We start from the raw sequence: 6,000 nt of genomic DNA, 5'->3' as shown, positions 1-6,000 counted from the left end.
AACAAGTGCTAGAGTACATCTACATCCCTCTCACCTCTTCTAAATATCTGGCTTTGCACCTATCTATGAAATAATTTTTTTGTTTGTACTATCATTTACGAAAAGCACGTGGTTTAGTGGTGAAGGTATTTCACTCACAATCATCAAAACATAGTTTCAATTCCTGGGCTGGGTAGTGTGTTGTATTCTTGAGCAAACACTTCATTTCACATTGCTTCAGTTCACTCAACCGTAACTAAATAACCCTGCAATGAACTGGCGTCCCATTCAGGAGCAATATCATGATCTCAGTCATTTATTTGCCATGGAAACCAAGTAACTAGCCTGATGAACCCTTGGGCTCAAGACAGAACTATACATAAACTAATTGTTACTAATCCAGTATCAGTCTAACTATTGTACAGTACATTAACTCCTAATATCTTGTTGAAAATTTTCCAAGTCAAAAACATAGTCCAATAACAATTCTATTAAAGAACAGAAATGACTGATAGAAGGGATTAAAGTTTACTTCCTTAAGACAAAGAGTTCCTTACTTGCTTCAAAATGAATGTAAGCAAAGTTACTATGATTCTTGTGTATATTGTGCATTTCAGGACTGGTTGATGGATGCAGTACTAAGTGGTACTGTATCAACCAGAAAGTTTAGAGCTAATGGTGATATATATAGAAAACCAAATATAGGCACAGGCATAACTGTGTGGCCTCAGGTTCAGTCCCACTGTGTGGCACCTTGGGCAGCTGTCTTCTGCTATATCTCCAAGAGGACCAGTGACTTGTGAGTGGATTTGGTAGACAGAAATTGAAGGGAACCCATTTTATATATGTGCATGTATGATGGGCTCCCTCTAGTTGCTCTCCTGTACAAACACATACACACATACATATGTTCCCTTGTCTCAACATGATTGTAAATGAGCATCCCCATCATGCAAGAGGTGTTGCTCATTTCTAGTCTTTCATAAAAAAAAGAAATGTCTAGCAATGGGGAAATATTACTTTGCTCAGAAATAAGTGAAGGTTGATAACGAGGGCTTCCAGCCACAGAAAACCTGACTCAACAAATCTGTCTGACCCATGCAAGTATGGAAAAGTGGACATTAAGTGATGAAATATATAAAAACATTAAAAAAGATACTGAGCTGGATCTGTTTGATGAAAACCCTTCAAGATGGTGCCTCATTATGGCACCAATCTAATGTTTGAAACATAAAAAAATACCACAAATCCATGGATTTGTAGATGAATGCATCAACTCATCAACAGATTTACATTTATTTCATTGTTCCAAGAGAAATGAATGTTTAAAAAAAATCAGTGTAGCAGGATATGAACTCTTTAACATAAGTTTAAGAGGCTGGAACTAAATTACTACACAGTATTTAGTTTGCTGCTGTTTCTCCCATTTCACCAGTTTTATAAATATATAGAACATTATCCTACAATATAAAAACTAATTCACTATTGCACCCATCACTGGCATACTTTAAACACATTAATGTGTGGGTGCACCACCACTAACATCCCAGGAATGCTACTATATAGTCACTAATTGCATAGCTAAGACAACTAACTTTTTTTTTTTTCACATATTACGATTTCTACTTACCAAACATAGTTATCATTCTACTACTATCAAAGCCAGCTATCAAACTAGCATCTTTACCATTCCTCTATTCTTCTTTGCAATTTTTACAGCTTGATACTCAGGACTAGGTTGGTTCATAACTGACTTGCAAATACTTTGATAATATTCAGAGTATTATGACTATTTACTTTGTGTTCAAATCCTGTCGGAGTTGAGTTTTCTTTTATTCCTTCCAGGGATTGTTAAAATAAATATCAATAAAATACTACTACTACTATCAAAGTAACATCTTCACAGTTATTATTGTTATATATTTAAGACTAGGTTGATTCATAACTTACTTGCAAATGTTTATGACTTTACAGTCTGTGTTCAAATCCTGTTGGCACTGATTTTACTTTCATTTTTCCAAGGGGTTGATAAAATAAAGTACTGAGATTGATATAATTGACCATACCAGTCCTGCCAAACTAGGTTTGAAATCCTAATGTTTTTGTAGTCTTGGGTAATATATCAAAAGGGGGAAAATACCTGGAAAGAATTAGCAGAAATTATTGTTAATAATGTTGCATACATGAATTAATCCAAAGATTCAGTCTTCAATAATTTCACAATGCCTAAAAAATAGGCAAACAAACAAAGAATAATACTTCCGACATCTCTCAGATTTGATCCTGAAGGGAACGTCTGTTTTGAAGTCATCATTTGTCTTGGACATCATTTATGCTGTTGAGTGACAATTTTAAACATGCTCCTCTTACATGCCATTATTTTACAATCAAGAAGTTGGAATAATGGAGTGTTGGGCTAAATTTCTTTCAATATTTAGTTTTACATATTTCATCACCATTTTAATACCTACTTTTCCAGGCTTTCATGAGTCAGATGAGAACACACTGGGACAGAGATTTCTATGGTTGAATGCTCTTCCTGACACCAACAGTCACCTATTCCAAGCAAGGTAATAATTCATCAATCTATTGAACAACAAACAGCCCTGATATTGTTACATGGAAAACTAAAAACAAACGAGTCTTGTTACATGGTGGACTGCATATAAATGACACTACATATAGTGAAGTCATTCTTTACAATCAGCAAACACATGAAAACAAGGGTTGTATATCAAATATTTTATTCAACTGAGTGCTTGTTCACATCAGCATGTCTTATTCACTGTTTCCCATATTGGAGACAACAAATTGCATTGAAAAGGCCCAAAAGAGGCCGAAATGCATCTGATGTTTTTGTTGGGCCCCCACTGAGGTGATTTTTTTTTACCTCTCCCTACAATATTTGTTTTTAAAACAGCACATTCATAAGAGACATTATCTCAGGTCAAACGCTATGACAGTTTAAGTATAGTACTGTACATATGCTAAGTATGATACTGATGGATGCCTAAACAAGGTAGATTTTTACACTAAAAAAATCATTTACCTCTCTGAATAGGAAGTTAATAGTCTGAAAAATTATCATATTGACAACACCATCATCATCTGTTTCCCATACTGACATAAGTGAAAAGGTTCAACTGGATTCAATGGATGGGAAGACTTGCATTATTATCGTCCTCTCACAAATTTGTTTTATTCATCATGGTCTGCCCTCTTTCACTTTGCAAGGCAATCGCAAAATTGCAGTGCTACAAAGAAAACATCCATTGCAATGATTGGCAAATTCATTCAAGCAGTGACAATACAGAGCTTGAGAGGGCTCTTCCATCTTGCTGACAGCAAGTAAACCCCTACAGTGTTGGGTGATGACAAAAATGAACTCTGTACATATTGTAACATGGTTGGTATTAGAAAGGGCATTCAACAATAGAAACCTTGTCAAAAAAGGAGACATTGGAGCTACCTGAATATTATTTTATAACATTCTCCAGATGCCATATATTTACGGCAGTAATTCTCAAATGGTAGGCCACAGAACATAGCTGCACTGGATTTTAAAAAAATTAAGTTTTAGAAAATCTATACTAATAGTTGAGCATCTTGAAAAACATTATTCACTATTTTACTACACACAAATACTAATAAGATTAGGTGTGCAATAGTTTCCTATATTTTTCCTTCTAGATTTGTGACTTTAAAACATTTTAAAAACCTTTTCATGCAAAGTGTGCCAGTAATATCAGAAAGTCAAGAGTATTAGGAATAACTGATTTGCATGATCAAATGAATTTATAATTTTTTTAAAAGTAGTTTTATTTCAACCTTGAAATGTTCCATTACATTTAAAATGCATTTCAAGATAAACATATGACAACAAATCACACACAGACACACAAACATGTATTGAGAGCTGTAGAACAAGAGGTAAGCTGCTGGTAGGTAATGAGACAGTGACGTGCTTTCAATCACTGCTTGAAGTTTAGTTTTTCTCATGCTGTTAACATTTAAAAACAACATGAATGTAATGTTATCCCATTGCTGCTGCTACTACCACCACCGCCACCACCAACCTCTTGCTTAAAATGAAGCTTCTTTGTCGTTTCAGAAAGAAATTAATATTTTATATATCCAAAGTTGTAGCTTGGTTACAACTGCTAGATTTGACAGTTGATATCATTTTATTAGCAATACACTGTTAGTTCATGGTAGACGTTCATAAATTTGGCAGCTATTGAAGTGTTTCTTGGCTTGTAGTGCTGAATTCAAGACAAAACAAAGTCTAGAGAAGACATTTAAAAAAAGACTACAGAACACCACTGAAATATTCAACCTCGTGTCAGCATTGCTTTCTCATGCAATTATTACAATAATGAATGAATGATTGTTGATTCAGGCTGTGTGGTAAGTAGCTTGCTTATGAACCACATGGTTCCAGGTTCAGTCTCACTGCGTGGCACCTTGGGCAAGTGTCTTCTACTATAGCCTCGGGCCAACCAAAGCCTTGTGAGTGGATTTGGTAGACGGAACCTGAAAGAAGCCCATCATATATATGTATGTATATATATATGTATGTGTGTATATGTTTGTGTTTGTCCCCACCCAACATCGCTTAACAACCGATGGTGGAGTATTTACGTCCCTGTAACTTAGCGGATCAGCAAAAGAGACCGATAGAATAAGTACTAGGCTTCCAAAGAATAAGTCCTGGGGTCGATTTGCTTGACTAAAGGCAGTGCTCCAGCATGGCCACAGTCAAATGACTGAAACAAGTAAAAGAGTATTGCAAAAACAGTAGCATCTTTAATTTTTTATAAAATTAAAAAAATGTTTGTTGAAATAAACCCATTTCAAGGAGGTATGAAGCAGGCTGCAAAATAAAAGTCTGCGGGCCACATGCAGCCCACGGGCCTCAGGTTGGCCAGTCCTGGGTTTAACCATTTTAATATCAATCTGAGATTGCTCCCAGTTTTCTGACACAAATTTCCTCTTTTAAAGTGATCTAAATGAAAATCTATCAAAGTTTCATGCTAAATTGTTCCAAACACCAACTCAATAATGACAAAGCTATTCTACTAAACCCTTCATTATTTCCTAAATAAACTGAAATAAAAGTAGGATACATTCACAGTAGTATGATAACAAAAGGGTTAAGTCTTTATTCTGATTTCAAGTTGTGTGTGATAGTGGGTTGGCAGCAATGCATCCTAAACTTATGGTGAAGCATCACTGTTAGTCAGCAAGTCATCTAACCACTGCAAAATATTCCCCAACAGCAGCAATACTATCTCCCCCACAATTTCAGTTCTTCAAATCCTTGTTAAGCTGAAATAAATGCGAAGCAAATGTTAATGTACTTGCTAGATACAGTTGTTTGACTCAGACATCTAAATAACTGAGGTGGTAGGAGGAGAGAGAGAGAGAGGAGGAGGAGCAGTAAGCTTGTTTCTTCTCAGTACTGATAAAATATTGTTATTAAAACATGATTAGTCTTGAAATCAATTTAAAGGTGTTTCAAGCTAACGAAAGAACCAGATGCATGTAATGTTTATTTCTATAAATAGAAGCCTCCTGCATTCCCTGTGTTACAGTACAACAGTTTGCAACCCTGTCATTCCAACACTACACTACAAATTAACTTCACTTGATATATCTTACATGGATTTAGCAAGGAAAAGAAAACAATATTAATCAATTGCTGTATATTGGGTATGAACATCATCATCATCGTTTAACGTCCACCTTCCATGCTAGCATGGGTTGGACGATTTGACTGAGGACTGGTGGACCAGAAGGCCACACCAGGCTCCAATCTGATTTGGCAGTGTTTCTACAGCTGGATGCCCTTCCTAATGCCAACCACTCCGAGAGTGTAGTGGGTGCTTTTATGTGCCACCGGCACGAGGGTCAGTCAAGCGGTACTGGCAACAGCCACACTCAAAATGGTGTATTTTACATGCTACCTGTATAGGAGTCAGTCGAGCGGCACTGGCAACGACCTCACTTGAATGTTTTTTC

This window comes from Octopus bimaculoides, chromosome 2, assembly GCF_046866305.1.
Source record: "Octopus bimaculoides isolate indiv1 chromosome 2, ASM4686630v1, whole genome shotgun sequence".
In the NCBI taxonomy this organism is placed as follows: Eukaryota; Metazoa; Mollusca; class Cephalopoda; order Octopoda; family Octopodidae; genus Octopus; species Octopus bimaculoides.
The sequence above is the reverse complement of the archived record's forward strand: the minus strand, read 5'-3'. Positions refer to the sequence as shown.